General features: G+C 33.4%; 1 protein-coding gene across 3 annotated transcripts in view; it reads left to right on the top strand.

The window, feature by feature from the left end:
* The window catches only part of Pde9 (phosphodiesterase 9), a 95,264-nt gene that overhangs the window by 15,736 nt on the left and 58,817 nt on the right, over positions 1-20,711 (top strand). The window lies entirely within an intron of this gene.

Below are 20,711 nucleotides of genomic sequence, written 5' to 3'. Positions count from 1 at the left end.
TTGCTCGCAGCGTGTAGAAATATCCGTGGAAAAGTGACAAGTTAACCTAAACTGTATTGATTTAAAAACTCTTGTATAGGGTTATTCATTATAAATGATTGTCACGTCGCAGTTGGCGTTGAAAACCACAGAAATTTTGGATGTGCTCGCAGCCTCGCAACGTTAGACAAACTAGTAGACAGGTTTCCACTATCGCCAATATCGCCACCTATCGGCGATACTAGTCTCACTCATGTTATGAAGCTTGTGGCACATTCAACGCCAACTGCGATGGGATAATCATTTTTAATAACTCTGTACTTCATCAGTCATTTACATGGTCGTAGGAATGTATATGCAGTGTCTAACACTTGCGAAAAGGGCTATTCTTCACTAGTGTAATTATGACATTCAAGTTCCTCTCTTGCCACCACTTCTTCACACTCGTGAGAAATTGTTACTTTTTTGCACACATTACACAAAGTATGTACCTAGTAGAGGTGACTGTAAAAGGTTGTTTAATAGTGTTGAAATATTGCTTTCGCCAAGTTGATGTTTAAATCAACACACTGGCGTGTATAAAGTCATTTTGACATTTATTGTTAATTAATTTTCTCTAAAATTGTTTTCACTGATGAGCACAACGTATTGATTACAATGGCCAATTTTCGAAGTGGTTGTATTAATAAAATTGGTTACTGGAAATATTCATGACAACATTATATTTATCATCAGTTTTGTATGTAGAAGAAGAAATATTGTGTTTTTTCACAGCATTGAGGAAGACAAGCTTTTTAAATACTGGTAATGTAGCTATAGGCAAATCTACTGGATGTGCTACACCAGATGGAAATTTTAAACAAATTGTTCAACGAAATGCACACATTTTCGTGCGTCGTTAATCCCAATAAATAAGTATGAGATCTGAATTAACAACTAATCTTTTTCCTTCCTTCTTCACAATTAATATCCTTTATTTTAGGACTTTAGTTCTGAAGAAAAACTCTAAGAAAATTCACATTTACACCGTTACAAATATTCTTTGGCTTAAGAATCCAATGAATCCAATTTTGACATGATATGCAAGACATCACCTTTTTCTGATGAGGCTTGGTTTCACATTTTTCTTCCTCAAAATTATATAACTTGGTCAGCATACATATAATCCACACAATGTAGAGGTACCATTAAAATTAGTGTTTGGGTTCCAAATGTTTATTAAAGTATACAGTTTTTTCTTTTTTCTTTATCAAGTTTTTGGTATTTTTCTCATGTTTAAAGATAGTAAGAGTCGCATTATGTTTATAGCCTTTGACATGTGATGAAAACCTAGTAATACAACTAAACGCCATCACAGTTGATGTGCTGCCAGCATTGCACTTAATTCAATCGTTTATTGACGCAAAGTTCTTACTGGCAGAGCTAATCAAAACATTACTCGTACTTGCCGTTTTGGCATTAAGAACAGTGTGTGAGAGCACATAAAAGTGGCTCAGAATGCAATTAAAGCTCCCGTTTATTTAATGGCAACAGTTTAAGTTGCGTTTAATTGACAAATTTTGGGGTAGACTATTGTATTTTCTATGTCCAGCGAAACGTATATGAGGGAAATTAGAAAGAGTTTTGCAGCAACTTTTCCCATCAAATCCCGCCCCATGTGTTGCAAATCCAACTTATATCCCTGGATTTTGTACGTACTGATTATCACATCCCATTGTTGATCGAGCATTGCGAGGGTTTCCGAAAAACAACGTGCAATAAACTGGCTGCGTAATTATTTTCATATTCATTTAACTTTGTTTGCAGAGTGTTTGCGAGAGATGAACACATAGAGATCCTCGTTTTATCTCATCTACGAGCTCACGTCGTTAAAATAAACGTGGCCAGTAAAAGTAAAATAACTAGGGTTGCGTTTTTACCCACCACCGGGTTTAATTAGTTATCAAAATAAAATTCTGTCACTTCATGTAGTGAAAGTTTGTTGTGGGGGTGTCAGAGAAAAATTTAATTAGTTGCAATCTTGGTTGTGTACGCTAACAAGGGATGTTATTTACGACTTATCTAATTCATTCCTGACAGATTCTGCCTGTCGTTGGTCTCTAATGTAATTTAAGGGTTTAATTAGACCTCTCTTTTTGTCGTTCAAAGCGACCTTGCAAAAAATTCAAATTTGCATTTGGGTGAAAGAATTATCTGATCTTTTGTCAATTCCCATAATTATCCGAATTTCTCGTCTCGATTAAGATTTCTTTCACTGGACACTTTATGACGTCCTAATTAATACACCAAACGAACCCCGTTTGCTTTACATAGTTTTATGCTGCACTGGAGACTCTTCAAGATACAAGATTTCCACTTAATTACCAACAAGAAAAGAATTGTAGTTGAAACAAACCGAGAGACCAACCAGTAATTAGTTATCTTTTGATCCCTGAACTTAGTAAAGAGTACTGCCAGTATTATCTGCCATAAAATAAATTGATATCAGTTGCACTTCTGGACTTGCTTTCCTAGAATATCAGTCATAAATAACGGAGATGTATTACATTACTGATTTGTGATTAAAGATTTAAGTTGCAAGCATATTTCATATTCCAAGTTTTGATGAAAAATGAAGCACTTTTTCAAATTCATTAATCATTCAAATTTTTATTTAATTTATTTTCCAATGCGTACATCAACGAGTAATGGGTTCACCGTTTTCTGAGAAATTAAATTATCCTACTGGCTCTTAAAGTTCGGTAAAAAAAATGTTGAGGGTGCTTTTGCAATAAAGAAGGCGGATGTAAATATATTGATGGGTTTGCCCCCCCACCAGAATTATGAATAAGCCGAATAATTTTGAATAAATGGGACACCCTCGCAGAAAATATTCCTGAAAGTGAAGACAAATATTAATTCTTCCCGAAAATAAATATTTACATGTTTAAAGTGCATCGCGCAAATTCTCAACTTCTGAAATCCTTAACTCAATTCACTCAAATGCAGAATTTAATATTTTAATTAGCGATTTTGCATGGTTCTATTTTTTAGTTCCCTTTTTCTTGTTGTTATTGATGAGAGTAATAATCAATAATCAAGTTCATTTGAACTTTCTCTTGACATTTATATTTTAGATTATGCCCTCCAATATCTAGCAATTACTGACGAGTTCCAATTTGCGAGTGTTTAAAAAATATGGCTTATTATGAAAACGATTATACAGGAGAGAAACCAGAGATGTTTGCGTAGTTTCCTAGAACGAGACGCTCCATTGGAATAATAGGAAGCGTTCATTACGGAAAATCTGGTCAGTTTGTCTAACTGAAAATGACTTGCCCAAATTAATTTGTGGAAATGAAGGGTTAGGTGGTAAAAATTAGAGCAGGGTGATGGAAGGGGCCGCAATGAGGACCGCAAACCGTCGGCGTTTGCGGTAATGAAGGGCACCTGATTTAATGGGTTAGAGCCAGGACCGCGTACACTCAAGCATTTTCCACCTTCCATCTCTGTCTTTTTCACTCGAAGAAATTAGGTCAGCTTCCTGGCGGAAAAGCACATGCAAAAGAGGAAATTCGACGCTGTTATCCAGGAGACAGCAACTCTTGACCTCGACTGAGAAATTTCATTTTCGGCTTGAGCAAAAGTGATTCTATTCTATTTTGATCATCGTCATCATCCCGAAACTATCTCGGACCGTTTTCGATTTATGCGGCGCGAGTTTGTCGCCGGGACAATGGGATCTAAAGCTACAGCCAAATGAGTGTAACGATCTCTGATTTTGGCAGCGATTATCGGATTCAGATCTAGATTTGATCGACCTTGTGCCAGGCCCTGACTTAATTTGGATTTTTAAATAACCATCTACGACATCTGCTCCTTCAAAAAATTCAGATTACAATTTAAAAAACTTTACACTTGTGCAATATTCAATTTACAAAAGGTAAAAAAAAATCGACAAACTTATTCTTTCCTTTTTTGTCAATCACCTGCATTCACATTCAAATTAATGCAAAATTATGCAATATACAGCTCTCCCGAATTAGATTGGCAATTTCTATAATAAATTACTTCTTCGTTGAATCGATAAATCGCAAAAATAGTTCAAATAATGAAAATAATAACTACAAAGATATCCGCACACGCAGACTTTTTTGAGAAATGATGGAAAAACAACAAATGTCATAATTAATAGAAATGTCTATGTGGGAGGAATCACAAGGAATTTGTTCTTTTGTCAAAGGAAAACTGAAATTGCTCGGTTATCATTAATTACATTCGTGAAAGCTTTTGTAAAGATTTTTCATTTATCTACTTATCAGAACATATGGTTCTTAGTATCTGAAAGTGCTTCGGGGTCCTGACTTGACAAAGTTCTAATAATTGGAATAGTAACTGGTAAAGCTACGAGTCCATCGACGTTTGCAAATAATTTGTAAGCTATCAAGTTCTGTGAATGATACTCCAAATTAATAGACCATGATCGAGTCTTGAATTAATTTACATCGTGTTTGTATAGTGTTGACGTTTCCTAACTGGAGAAAATAAATCGAAAATCCCTGTGATATGGAGTGACGTTAAATTAGTAGTGCAGACTCTTTCGAGTGTCAATTAGTGAACAACGAAACTTGTTCTAAATAGAATAACGATTTATGCCACACATACTAGAAGGTTCGTTGAAAATGTTGAATGCAATTTTCTAGTAGAGAAAATGTTTATTGTGGAAGGAAATAGACGATGCAATGCAACGTTTTAAAATCAAGGAGAAACTAAACAAATTTGACGGATAATTTTCTTAATAAACAAATTTCAGGAAGCCGTTGTGTATAATATGTAATAATTAGATCAAAATGTACATTAAAAATTACTTAATAGCGTTGTTTGAAAATTGGTCTAGTTTTATGAAATTTTTTTACAACAAAAACATGTTTGTTCAAAGTATGACTTTTGACGTGAATATCTTAATTGGGAAGTTGATGATAAGCCAGCATAAAGGGTTCTCTGGGGCAGGGCTGTTTAACAAATGAAATTTTCGGCTTCCCTGTAAAACACACCTTTACCTTTCAATTTAGGTTAAGGTAGCTGTGATTTACCGACGGATGTTGTAAATTTCTGGGGGAGTGCGGTAGTACGCACGGTTAATTTACTCTTTTTACAGTTACTTTACAATTAAAGTGTTCATACGTTACTTAAAAAAAAAAACATTTTTCATACGTTTCATGCAGGAATTGAACTGACAACATTCCTCGAAAATTTTTAGTGTAAATAATCTATTATTAGACAGATCTTTGAATATTTTTATTGTTTACATATACACTTTATTCAGTATTTTCTGTAAGTATCTCTAAACGTTATTATCTACACCTGTCTGAAATATATAGAATTATTTAATCAAATAGACGAGATACATTACCACAAAAATTATTATTCATTCGGCAAACTATGAGTCAGAGTTGAGATGATGTGCGTTGTTTTGCTTCGAAACAGCATCGGCCAATATTGTTTGATAATTTTTGTTCTAACAGTAAACTATTATTGAAAAGAGATAACGGTGAATGTGAAATGTGTTGACGTTTGGACAATAGGACTTACCTCTATCGGCGTTATACAACATATAACATAAAGCACAACGTCCATTTCATTGTGAACTCAAGTAAAGGTACGCCTCAATATGCTCAGAATTAAATAAAGTTGTTTTACTTTTGCCTTGGCCTTCATTTTACGTTTTAAATTGGACCTCTCGAATGTTGCAGCGAGCAAAATTTATTTCAATGTTTTTGATTAACGTAAAAGGATTAGCAATTGTTGGACAGTTTCTTTGACATCGCTCTTTCATTGCAATTTTCTTTTGTTACGAATTTAATTCGAGAGTTCCCAAAGAGTCGTTGCATTTTTGTTTTATCACAAATTTCTTAGCAATTACGAATGCAGGTGGCGTATCGTGTTTCAGCACGTCATCATTTCGCCCGTCACAATAAAAACGCTGTCCACACACATGTGGACCTTACTTCGATAACATGCAAAGACAATCAAAATACAAATTGTACCAAAAGAAGTTGTGGAGCACGTGAGGACTGGTTTCCACACAAATAAGATTTATCGTAATGTAGGATACTAGAGGTTCAAAGCTGAATAAATTGGAAGGAAGCAAAGAAGAACCGCTAAAGATTTGTAGTGCAATTAAACGTACGTGTTTTACTGAATATGGCGTTTTGCTCTACGCTTTTGTATAGCAGTGGGACCACTATTTTATCTTTCAATGTTTTATTGCTCCGATCTTAGCAGCCAAGCTGAAATGCACTAAAAATTCAACGTCGACAAAGCGTCTAGTTTTTACACAAAACTGCAGACGTTTTTTTAGGGAAAACAATAATTTGTTTAGCAATACCTGCCTTTCTCCAGTTCTCTTTATTAGGAAAATGCTCCATTTTATTTTTAATAACTGAAACGAAGCTCGCGTGGGAAGATCACAACATTTTTGCGAACGAGAACGTAACATATTTTTAGAGTTGATTTCTGATGAATGGTAATTATTACATTAAGTATTTGTTGTGGTTAATTCCATTTGCGTGTTTATATGATCAATTACTCTGCACGCGCTTTTGTCTTGTTGGATATATTGTTCTATGAACCTTATAACTCCCACGCACGAAAACAATTACCAGAATCTACTCCAGGAGGGAACTGCAAAAGATCGACCTCGCGTCAAGGACTCATAAAAAAATTAGTACTGTAGCGTAATTTAGTAGAACGGAATTAGAGTCGACGGCAAATATGTACTTTAAGGAAGGAGGATAAAGTTATTAAATCAACTAGATGACAGAAGGAATATTTACTTTGTAAAAAACTCAACCAAGTTTTCGGTACTTTGTTTGCTCTCGCTTCTTTTGTAACCTGGTGACTTAAACAATTACCCAAATGAACTCGACGGAAAAAATTCTTGTTGTCTTATTTTTAAAACCCGAAGTAATTCTTTGGATAACACTCTGTTTGGTTTTAATTTTCTGATTAAATTTCTCAACATGTTTGCGGAGAATTGTTTCAGGAGGGTTTAGCAGGGGTGAACTAGAGCCAGAGCCATTTACATATCGGAGGTCCTTCTAAAGACAGTGGAACATTTCTTCATATCCTTGTATAATTTCTGACCAGTCGACTTTCCGCTCCATATCATCGTTGATATTTAGCCAATCTATTTAGTCTTTCCTGAGACACCATAGAATGATAAGGCATCTCTCTTTGAAGGGAGTCAATTTAAAATCCAATAAGTAAATGGATAAAAAAGGGATTTATGTTAAAATTTATTTATATAAGTTTATAGAACGATTATAATAAAAACACAAAGATCTTCGAGGGTCTCTAAATTGCCCTGCTGTTTCTGGTGGAGAAACTCCCAGATAACTTTATGTAATGTTTGTAGCCACATCCTGTTTTTTCTGCTTTTGTACCTATAGAGACAATTTTCATCATGGATAACATTTTCTTGGCGATCAATAGAGAAACTTTTCCATGTGTTGCAATCTCTTTGCTCCACTTGAATGTGTTCTTTGAAATCTGATTTATTTGTATAAAAGCATATTTGAAAAGATAAAATGACTCTCCAGGTAACAGATGTTTGTCCCAAATGCTTCTGAAAAAATAGAATTTACTGTAATTGTCAAATAATTCCACGATTTCAAGTAGGTGTGGATCGTGTGTTAAGTTTTTCCTTAAAGAACATATAGATATAAATAATTTACGATGTTTGCTCCATAATTTATTATATACATATTTAAGAGAAAGTTGTGCTTTTATTATAATAATCAAGTATTATAGTGTGTTTTTTGTTCTTGCAAAAACTGTTTTCTTTGAATTTTTAGCGGGTGGTTAGGGGGGTTTATAAAATGTTAGTTTTTGCTTTGAATAGTTTAATCTCAGTGCAAAGGAAAAGTTCACTTTGTATTCACAAGTTAACGTAACGAGTTTAACTTCGGTTGCTGTTCTTGGCGCTGCACATCCGGAATTACATCGTAAACTCCCGGAATTTATTCTACTTTGCTAATCGGCAGATTTAATTGAGAAAAACGATTTTGATAAAACACGATTTCCTCACATGACCGTTGTCCCGAATCCCACAAATTTTCCCCAGGAGTTGTCAAGTAACAATGTTCCAGTTAGAACGAACTCCGTTCCACCTTGACGTGATTATTGATATAAATGCATTGCGTCCGGTTCCTGGGTGGGTCCCTTTTTAAATCCGAAGTGTAATTCCATGTTGCTTCGAAATAAATTAATAATTATGACTGGCCGAGCTCAAACAATGGCCGAAACGTTAAGTCTTGTTCGGTGGTTGGTTCTGATTTAATTTGGGGCTCGTGTTACAGACAACTCGCTTGATTTAATAGTTTGGCTACGTCAGAACGGACTCTCACCTCTCTAAGAGGCTTTATTCGTCCATTATTGACGAATTTTCGTATATGCAAATAGCCGTAGGTGGCCATTAACCGACATGGGTCTCAGTTACCACCTATTCTTGTTCGTACCTGCTCTAAATTAGGCCGGTAACGGCTTCCCCGAGGATTCGGTATAAATCAACTTACAGTGAGAGGAGTACCCTCGTGCGTTGGTCTCCTTATTAAGCTCGTCAAATTCGCTCTCGCATTAAATAATTTCGTTATTTTGTTGCGATATACGTTTGCTTTATTCGTTTAAACGCGACTAATCTAATTCAATTAGATTTAGATATAGCCACTTGTGAAATGGAAGATACGATTATGAAATCGGAACATGCGAAGGGTTCTAGACATATTCGATATTTATCTGCTTTAATCAATTTGGCTGCCTTATTAAATTAGTTTTAGTTACTTTTAACGCGGGATTGCTCCCCCTGGGTTTTGAATGACTTAGTGGAAGGGAACACGATTTTCTTACCTTAATTGTGTTATGCCACTTGTTCCTATTCAAGTATATACATAAAGTGACACAGTCTACTTAAATACGCGAGCCCAATTTATTTTTCTTGGTATTCTCAGAGGGCTTTGTATTGTGAGGTTTTCACAACTCGAAGGATTTTGTCAAACTTTGTTAAACCAGTTGCAAGTTTTACTTGTTTTAGAGACAAAATTATGGCCTTATTTTTTCTTTTCGACAATATTTTTGGATACCGGAAATTTAATGAATTATTTTTATTTTTCTACCTGGGAATATGTATTAATATTCTTCATTGAAAAAAACAAAACATGCATCACTCGATTCCCTGTTACAAAAAAACATTTAATTGCTACAACAGATTTATTTTGTTTTTCATGATATTTTTAAGTATATTCCGATATTCAATATCAGTAAAATGAATAATCTGCCCTACCTGTTAAAAACAAATGTTTATATTATCCAAAATTATATTAAATTTGCAAAAAGATATCATAAAAGATCAACAAATAAAAAATCAGAATTAATTTTTGGCAAAATAACGTAACAGTAGTAAAACGTTTAAAACCTAGTTGTAAAATCAACTTTCTACTTTATAAAAATATAAATAGTATGTACATTTGGCAGTAAAAACGTTTAAACAAGGTGATTTACAAGCATTTAATTTTAAATTTATTTGTTTAACCCCTGTTACTTGATTTAGAATTTTACTTGTTTCATATTATTAAGTCAAAAGTTTTCGGTGTAATCGACTTATCTAAAGAAGTTAAATAACATTAAAACATTTAATTAACATTTTTCAAACTTATTAAAATAGTTTGAATCCATTTCTCCAATCTAGTCTAGAGCAGACCATAATTTTATCTTTTTTTTTTCCAAACGTAGGTGGTCGTTTTAGTTGACAAATCCTTCAAATACCGACCCTAATTTCGATCATACCTTCATTTGTTGTGATAACCGACAAATCGATGTTTTTTTTCAGTACATATAATATTATTTCCCCAACTCTTTCATTGGTTTCTGAAATACGTATTGATGGTCGTCCACTTCCACTTTATTTGGTGAAATATTTGACACCTGATGAAACCACACCGTGCGTTAACGGAAACAAAAGTAAGCACCAGACCACTTGACCACATTTTTTTTTGAACACCGTTATCTCTATAATAACCGAACGAATGAAAAATTAATTAATAAACCAAACAAAATGACATATCGCTCATGTTTAATTGTGGTCAGACTGATAAATCTGAAATCTTACCGCTGTAATTTAAAACAGGCAATAATAAATTCATAATGAATAAAACAATAATACATGTAAAAATTGATTAATTCGATTTTTATCGCCAACAGGTATTGATTGCCGTTTTGGGTGATTTCCGTGAATATACTTTTAGCGTAATGATGCAATTTAGGTATTTTTTCCATTTTTAATTTGCAATAATGTAGTGTGACGGTAAATTTTCCATAGGAATTTCACCTGAGCTAACTAATTGTAATTGCATTTTCAGTCGCCTTTTCTCGAGGGTCCAGACAGCCAACGTACGCATTAAATTCTTGCATAAATGAGTAAATACGGCGGGTGCGTTGTTTGGTTTATATTTTAAGTAAATTCGAATTCGACAAAAGAGGAGAAAATAAATGGAATATATGCAGCTTTGTTGGACAAGCTTCAAAGTCGGCCCTTCTGGGAGTAATCCCAATGTTGGAGCCTCTTTAGGTTTCCAACTGGAAATTTTTAGAACACTGGTCGAAATCCCACTGCAAACAACTTTCATTTTCAACGAATGAATGTTCTCTCTTAAAACTTTTGAAAACATTTATTCTCGAGTTTTTGGCGAAGAACTGACGAGACATTTAAATAAAATGAATATTTTAACTTGAGTCGTTTGTTTCGTTTATTTTTTATGAATAGTGCCCACGGGACCGTCGTTGTTTGAAGTGTTTGCGTCTGGTTTTCTCTTTGCGATTTCCGGCGGTCCAGTTTGAAGACAGGATTCGAAGAGCTCGTTTGTTGACTTTCGAGCAATAAGAGGCCACAATTAGACAAAGTAGATATCCCTCACATGTTTGCAAGAAGTAAACAGGATACTTCAGTTTGGCATTCATCATAACGGGTTAAAAGCTTCGCGGTTGGTGTTTAGGTATACATTTTCTAATTAAGGTTCGTCTCGTAATGGCAGTGTAATTTCAAGCAGAGTAATTTGCAGTAAAAGTCGCGGAACAAGTGGCGCCTACATGTTCTTCAGATTAACAGGATTAAGGAGTGTCCTTGACAAATTTCACCGACGAAGGCAGTCGTCCTGACTTAATGCCTTCTTTATTACACCTTCGAAAGGAGTATCATAAATGCCTAAACTTCCGTTACTCGTGCCCGGTTGCTGGTTCTTCAAGGTTTACAGGAAAATGGGCTCCAGAGTGTCGAAGAACCCGCAGAGCTATTCCAATCGTTCGCGTTTCAGGGGTGTCCAATTCGCAACCCGCCAATGTCGACAATGATATTATACCACAGCTTTTTAGACGTTCAGCGTAAATTTGCATTATTGGATCTTTTCGCTGAACTTTTAGAAGTTCCTATTTATGCTAATGAGATATTTATTGTTTACTATAGGAAAATTTTCTGTTCCAAGTGTTATTTTCTGGCGTGACATTTTAATTAGATGACTCAAATTACGCACAAGGTGTGCCATCGAGGAATGATCTTTAGGAGCCGGTTATTGATATGAATACGTTACTATAGAATGAACAACTAAAAAACAACTCATCTTGCAACTATCTCAAAACTACTGCATTCAAAAATTTTTCTAGACCGCCGGTCGGCGGGTAGACACGCCTTCGCCACTATCCTAATTTACATAAATTGGTATAAAGTTAAATTAGTTTGTTTATAACGTTGCAGAGTAAACACACCTTCACGTTGTAGTACACGTTTTTTGATTTTGTTATTATGCGGCCTTTAGATGGAATGTTACGATCTCAAGGTAGTCTGGCTAGCTAGACCATACTCAGTCGTTGCCCCGCTCGTTGCTCGGTGGTAACGACCAGAACAGGGAGACATCGCACATTTATCTACTAAATTTAAATTAGATAATAAATGTGGATTGTTTAAACAAAATATGAGAGATGACATGCGGTGTAGGTCAACCGTTTGGTGTCTGAACGTTGCTAAAAAATTTAATGATTTATTAATTTGTTATTTCTTCATACTTGCAATAACAATTTTCATATTTAAATCATCTAGAATTGTTTGCCAGATTTCGCAGATTCGTTTATCTTATTTTATGATTAACAGCAATGTGTGCACTAAAATTTAGAGACGCATTAATTCATACAATAGTATGTTATACGCCAAGGTAGAGAAGACATTTTTTTAAGCCGAGAAGCGAAGCTTCGAGGGGAATAAAGAAGCGAGGCTTAAAATTGTCTTCTCTAGCGTGGTGTATATATTTTTTTTTTTCACTACTAGATCCGTTAAAACTCTTTCTAATAATAATTATTAATTAAATTTGTTTGTCCGATGCGACGATCCGAGTTCTCATTTTTCAACGGTTGCTATGAAAATTGAAAATCGTCTGTCTACGTTAACCAATAAAATCAAAGAAAATCTTTCGTTGCTAGGTGACGGCTGTTCATTATTGACCTTGGTTAATAATGAAAATTATTATTAACCTTGGGAGAGAAATTCTACTTCTGAGGTCGGTTCGAGAGTCAATAATGACGCCTTCTGAGACTAGTAGTGAAAAAAAATATTTATAGATTCATTAACAAATATGTCACTTGATTTTATAATTATTGTAAATCGTTAATATATTTTTTCTGTTCCTAATCTTAAATGTGCCCATTTAAACAAACATAAAATGTAGTAAATTGTCTACTATTTTTGGTTGTTCCATACTAGTTTCACAACTAGTGTGGAAATGAAAATAACGATATAGAATAGATTATCAAGCTGCTACGATACAGCGTAATATTTATCTGTCATAATTATTTTGAAACATTCTCTAGCAATTTGGCTAGCAACAACAAATTTTCAGTTTTGTTACATAAAACATTACCATCGACGTCAATTTTTATTCAATATGACACTATCTATTTTATAAGATGTATTAAAATTTATAAACAAGATCATCTTTCTACGTTCATACGTATTAAAATTTAGCATAAACAAAAATCACGATTTAGACCAATGAATGAGCCTCCTAGAGTCATTTATTAATTCTTTAAGACTCCTAGAAAACAAATAATTTTTAAAAATACCAAATTTTATTATTTATTCATGTTTGGGCGACTAAATATTAAGCGTTAATTCTTGAAATATGCTGGATTTATTTTAGTACGAACAGTCCTAAATCTTAAATGAAATGAAGAAATGTTTTTGAGTTAGCCATTCGTTAATTGTCAATTTAGCAGTAAGAATATAAACAAGGAACATGTTTGCAGTATGTATTAAAGTAATGAATACAGTTTTTAAAGTAAGCATCAACGGTGAACTTACATTCATTTACGTAAAATATTGTCACTAGCCATTTGTGAGACTCAGTCATTGAAACTGTTTGTTCAAGATCGTTTATTGTTAACATATGTTGAACAAATTGTACACTTTAAACTGTAACTAATCTGATTATCAAATGGCAAATGTAATATTTATCTACTAATTAGATGTCTCTCAATATTCAGTTGCGAAATTTATTAAGATATCACTTTACGTATCGACTACTGATTTGAAAGCAGTAGGTACCTAATTGATCGTCGAATTAGGCAGAGTCCAGACTTCCAAGCAAGCTTATTAATTTGTGACTTCTTTTGATGCAACCACCTATACAACTTTGCTAAAAGCTGTTTTATGTTGTTTATTCGCATATTACATACACATGGAAATTTGCCAGAACATGATTTTGATGTCAAAAAGATGTCTAACGTTACGTACGTCTTACGTTTCTCACAAAGAAAGATTCATTAGGAATATAAAGGTGAATATTCAACGGAATTTTCTAAGCGTGGGTGAAGCAATTTCAGTAATTGACAGGTATTAAGGTGGTTGATACAATAAATTCCCACTCAGTTGATTTTATTCCACTGTTGAAACAAGTAAACAAATTACACGCTTGAAAAAAGTGTTATAGGGTGGCGCATCATTTGATTATTGATCATTCTGAATTTACAATGTGATGCATAGATAAGTACATGACGAACAACGTAATAATAAACTCGTCGGTTGATACTTGTATGTGTTAACACTCTCTTAATCCATTTTTCCAGCGAAATTTAAATTCAACTACTAACTTACTCTATTAAAAGCGATGATGAAAAGACATGGCATTACGAAATGAAAGACGCCGAGCGTGCTTGCTTGCAAAATGTAAATGATCTTTAGGTATAGTGGATTAAAGAAGCTGAAGATATTCGGCATCAGCAAAGCCTGTTTAGTGTGAGCTTAGCATATGGAACTTTAACAGAACATTGTCATAATTACGCACACCATTAATTAATATCCGTTGCTGTCGTTAACATTTAACCGACCGTTTGATCTGTTGAGTTATTCCTATGTGTTTGTCGTATCGCTTTGTACAGGGATGTTTGCAGAAGCGGCCCTTTGCATACGTCTCATTTATTAAAGTTAACACGGTGTTTATACACTAGGTGAAACTAGAAATTGTCCACTCAAAGAGAACAATGTCAATTTTAACGTGTATTCTACTTAGGAATAATTACATTTAAATATTTTCTTAATTATAAATATTGTGAATCATAGGGTAGTTTTTCAATATGGTTCTTAACAGGCACAAAATACTAGGAAAATTGAAATAACTGTATTTTTAACATTGTTACTGATGATACTAATTCATTTGATGCAAAGACGCCGGTGTGTTGTACAGCACTTAGAAAAAACTTCCTTGTCCTTTGAATCACTGATTTACCTCCATCATCCTTGCTTTATCGTCAGAAATACAAATACCACGAAACCACTTTCAATTTTCGTTAGATTTTGAATCTGGTGAATAGGAAGTTACCCCAATGTTTTGAAATCGCCGTTGTGGTGGATACAAGCTATGGAAATGCAATTCTCGTTAGCCGAAGCGTAGTCCTGACGGAGCAGCACACTTCACTTCCCTTTTCCTTATTTTTTCTTGATTGCAAGATCTACTTTGGAAATTAATTTAGCGTAATACACTCCGTCGAAATCCCAAAAAACTGTTACAACTTCTTTGGCTGAGGTGGATCTCCATATTTTGGCAGTGAAAGTGAAGAACCTAACTAACCATCGTAACAAATCTTTCAAGAAGCTCCTGGTTGATGATGGCAACATTTGCCTCAATATTTAGAACTAATTCTGTACAAGATGAGACTGATCTACTGCAGAATGACAATTTTTGCGGGTGGGTTTACGAAATGACCTATGGTCTTTAAATTAATATACCTAAAGGAAAAACAACATTGTATTTTTTATAACTATTCAGTCATGAATGTGGAATTATAATATTTTGAGTGGTTTTCTGGCATCCGCGTTTTGATGAGGAATTAATTCTCCTCTGTTATATTGATGAAATTTTAACCAAAGCCGATAAAATGTTGAGCTGCGAAATTAAACATGGCGGTGAATTTTTAAGTTTAAGATTCCTAATTACGTGTATTTGTAAGATTTATATTATATTAGAATGTTCGTACGTAATATTGTCTTCATATTACGTACTAAATATACATACTTACATGTGAATAGAATTTTAAAAGCATAGGAAAACATTGTTATTAATTTTTAATTTTGTTTTCTTAATTTTTAAATTATGTAAGAAATTTTTATCTCCTTTAATAAAGTGTTATTAAGTATTATCATTACGTATTATTATTACTGCATACAATCACATCTTGATTTTATTCATTTTTAGAAAAAAAATAAAATGAGAAATAACATTGACAGATATAAGAAGTACCAATCAAATTTCACATATGTTACTGTCCATAAATAATCACTTATGGATACAGCGCGGATAAAAAAAGCATTTAATTTTCAAAAAAAGCGCCTATAATAAGCATTAAAAATAAGCAAAAAAGTACCAAAAAGAGGCAAAAAGCACCAATTAGAGGCAAAAAAGCAGGAAAAAAAAACATGTAAACATAATAAAACACCCTTCCATATTGAAAATTATTATTTCCTAAAACGAAACAGCCATCATACAACTATCTACAAAACACACTTTAAAAAAGAATTTATATGTAAAACAAAAATTCAAACATAATCCTTGCTTGTGGTGCAATTATTATTACATACTAACTTATTAGTATAAATAGTTATCATCAGAGGTCTAAAAAGGAACGTAACATTATTATTGCAATAGAGTTTTTAATAATCCAAATAACTATCTAAATAAAATATAGGAACAAAACAAAAACGCCCTAAGAAAAAATATAATAAAATAAAAAAATATTTAAAAACCAGAGGCCATGTTTTCTGAGGGCATCGATTCTACTTGATGGAAACAGTTTACTACTAAGTATTGCTCCAGATTCTCAGGAGTCACCAACGCCAACTATCGCCAAACCAGTAAAGCTCAACCCTAGGCACTGTCGCCAGTGTTGTGATAAAAATTTGAAAATCTCGTAAAAAAAGCAAATAAAAAGCATTAAAGCGCCCAATTAAGCAAACAAAGCTAAAATTATCTTTTATGGATAAAAAGAGCATTTTAAGCAAAAAAAGCAAAATAAAATGTGCCTCAAAAGTAGCTAAATACATTACAGACAAATAAGCAAAATGCCAGAGATCTGCACTCTACTTATGGATAAGTAGATTTCTATTTATCGATTAATGTTGAATGTTAAATAATGAACCACCCTAGTACATCTCAACTGGTCACGTTTTGTTATTTATCATATCACTTTTAGCCGGGTTAAAGGTTCATCTATGAAACTGAGTGGAAACATTTTTCTAAATTTTAGTTATTCTCCTATCCCACCTCCACCCGGCGGCACGGCAATTTTGCCGGAGTACATACACTATTACGGATAATACTATCAAGTAATAGTGCAGTGCTTATCAACATAATTACCGGCGTCTCGCCTCCGCATTTTGACTTTTTATTATTATAGGTTTCACTTTTTTATTATTCACAACTATCCCACCTCCACCCGGCGGCACGGCAATTTTGCCGGAGTACATACACTATTACGGATATTACTATCAAGTAATAGTGCAGTGCTTATCAACATAATTACCGGCGTCTTGCCTCCGCATTTTGACTTTGTTGTGTATTATGTTCTGTGTCAATGTTAAGGAACTTCCTCACCATATGACATGAGTATAATAATATACCTTTTTGAATTTCAACTACCAATGTGTTATCTAAATCCAGAATTTTTAAATTTTTAAAAAGAGATTGCGGTACTATTCCCGTTGCTGAAATTACAAGTGGTAAAATCGAAATTTTTTCTAAACACCAAAGATTTCTCATAGCAACGGACAGCTCTAAATATTTATTAATTTTTGTGTTATATGTCTGTGTTATATTATGTGAATTTGGAACAGCTATATCTAAAAGATATGCTTGCTTTTGTTGTTTATTTAAAATAATAATGTCTGGTCTGTTATGCTTAATATGAATGTCAGTTAAAATTGTTCTATCAAAATATAACTTGTAACTGTCATTTTCCAAACAACTTTCTGGTGTATAACTATAATGTGGTTGTGTATTCTTTAATAAATTGAATTTAACAGCTAAATTCATGTGTATAATTTTAGCGAATATATCGTGTCGTTTTTTATATTCGCTTTGAGCCAAAACGGTGCAAGAAGAAATAATGTGTTCAATTGTTTCCCCTTCAGTTCCGCAAATCCTACATTTATCAATTATCGATTGTAAACCGCATATGTGTTTTTTATAATTTCTTGTATTTATAACACGATCTTGTATTGCAAATATAAAACCCTCCGTCTCTGGGTGAATATTTGATTTCTTAAGCCATGCATGAGATGCCTGAATATTAACTTCTGGTTGTTCCAGTTCTTTAAAGTATCTCCCATGTAAAGACTTCTGTTTTATATTTGCTATTGTGTCAGGTATATTTGGCTTAACAATGTCTGAAATTATATTATCACTTAAATTTAAAGGTGTGTAGCCTTTATCGGCTGAAACCAAAGCATTGAAAAAGGTGTTATCACGAGCTCTATTGAGGAAATAATTTTTTAGTGAAGCAATTTGATTTTTTAGCAGTATTTCTAGATTTGAAAAACCCCTACCACCGTTTTCGCGTGGTAAATTAAATCTTTCAATAGCAGATTTAGGATGGTGTTTACTAAATTTGGTAAAAAGAACTCTAGTTTTAATGTTTATGTTCTGTAAATTAGTTTTGGACCATTTTATAACACCGAAAGAATAGGTCAGTAATGGAACAGCATATGTATTAACTGCTTTAATTAAATTATTACCGTTTAATTTTGATTTTAAAATAGATTTAATTCTTAAATAAAATTGCTTTTCTAAATTTTCTTTTATAATTGAATGTTGAAACTATTATTGTCTATAGTAATTCTTATAATTAATGCTCTTCAACAAATGGGTTCCGCCTGTGGAATCCATGAGTTTGATGGATTCACGAATTCATGGCAAAATAATTTTTCCATCTATTAGTTTTTCTAAACAAAAGTGTTTTTGTTGGGGAAATTGGAAAAGCGGAATAAAAAATTGATGCAGGATATAATTTGAAAAATTGCTACTTGTCAGCTTTATCTGACAATGTAACTAATGTTTTTATTTTATCTTCCCAAAATGTAAGAATAATTTTCTTTACTTTAGAATGAACATCATAGCTTAGAGAGCTTTCCGTGGTCAATAATACAGAGCTTCAATGAATGAGTTTATTTATAAAAAATCTGTCACAGTAAATGTTTGATTTCGTGCTATATCTGAGAATATTTATATTTAGACATGTTAAATTTTTGTTTCAACATTGATGTGGAAAAAATATAGGTTGATAATGATAACTAATTGTTTCATTTGCGATTTTTTTTAACTTACTATTGTTTATTGCGGTGCTTTTATTACACTTAATTTAATTTTTTCACAACCGAAAGTGGTAGCCATATTGTACGTATACAAAAATATTATCAGAAAAAAAAATTAAAATGTCAACGTATTCCGGCCTGTTTTTTATTTACTTATTATCTGAAGAACTGTGTATTGTCTTTATCACGGAAAGTAGGTCTAGATCCAGGTCTTGATCCTTGTTCGGTGTCACAGTGTATTTATCACACCTGAATTCGTACCGCTGAAAATTAGAATTACTTCGGAAAACAAAAACAAAGAGGGTGAATCCTGAAAAATCCAGTGTTGACAGAAGTTAAAAGAATTAAAGTCCGGATTACTCCGGTGCGATGGTAAACTAGGAACTGTTCGGTATCCAGGGAGACGCCTTTGACGTCAAGCAGTGTGACGCTGAATTTCGACGCGTCTGTTCTAGCCGTCGGTCAGTAATTGAAGGTCGTCTTTATGACATGCACCTTGAGGGATCGAATGGAAATCGCACTTATCTGATGATGAACAATTCAAAACAACTCAATTCCGACATCTCGACATTGAATTAAGAATTCCGACCGACGCTTGTCGCCTTTAGGACGCTCGAGTTTTTATCTTTATCAGTCGAGTTGGTTATTATTAAGGAAAAAACTCCGCTGTCTGGTCTTCAAATGAAACCTACACAGAGATTCCAAGCTGCTCAGGAAAATTCCGACTTGTTTCTATTTTTATCGAATACAACTACTGAACAAATAAAACAACATTTTCATTTTCCCCGGGAAATTGTATCTAAACAAAATTTAAATTGGAATGAAAACATCTGAGCTTTTGTTATCAGCGTGATTTATCGAAAGCTGTACGGGTTTGATTTCCCAAATTTATTTTTTAATAATCCAAAGCCAGCGAATTATTTTGAAAGCGCTAATGCCTGGGATACGTGTTACTTACCAAAGCGTGAGAAATAATGGAACTTTAATGCAGGAAGGAATAGAGAACGTTGAGAATGTGAAACAGGATGCTCGAAGAATTTTATATAACTAGGGAAGCTTCATATTTTATTCCCAACGGCGTCACGGTGTTACTTAAGAAAAATCTCACATTTTCGAAACTAAATATTTACATTTTTGGCATAAACTGGAAATGGCGCTACAAGGAATTAAGCGTGGCTCCGGTTTACAGGAGCGAATCGCTCCAAACGAGAACAGGCGAATAGTTTTCTTCGCTTTTTAAGGAAATGACGGAAAACGAACAAAGCGGATAGTAAGTTCTTTTAAACATTGCATGTTATTTTCCGTCCAGCGTGAATTTATTTTATTCATCTTCTGGAGTGTTAAAAATAAAGCAAAAGCGTGAATACGGTGAAATCCACTTTTAAATGCTTTCAAACTTAAAACACCTTTTAATTAAGGTGAAAATGAAATACTATTTACCTCAAAATATGTAAGTGAACGTTCAATACTCGTGAGAATAATATTATTAAAAATTAAGAAAACTTATTTCTAATTCAGTACCTATAATTCATTCACAAAATTAATATTGTTGAGGTATCAAATGACATAAATGTATGAAGTAGTATACACTTAAGTATGGAACTTCTGAAGGATAACTTTAAAAATTCACTTACCGTATATATCAGCTTCGAAATATTAAGCTCCAACTCCGATATTTAGCTCATTTTGATCACGTGAGGTGAGAAGATCCTAATTCTTAATATATATATATAATACTTTATATAATACTTGGTAATTGACTAATTGTTCACTTTAACTACTTCTGGAATTTTCGCGCTTTTTCTAGCTAGACACCCTCAGGGCGTCCTCCTAGATCGTGTCGCACCATTCAAAC

This window comes from Tenebrio molitor, chromosome 5, assembly GCF_963966145.1.
Source record: "Tenebrio molitor chromosome 5, icTenMoli1.1, whole genome shotgun sequence".
NCBI classification, from domain to species: domain Eukaryota; kingdom Metazoa; phylum Arthropoda; class Insecta; order Coleoptera; family Tenebrionidae; genus Tenebrio; species Tenebrio molitor.
The sequence above is the reverse complement of the archived record's forward strand: the minus strand, read 5'-3'. Positions and strand labels throughout refer to the sequence as shown.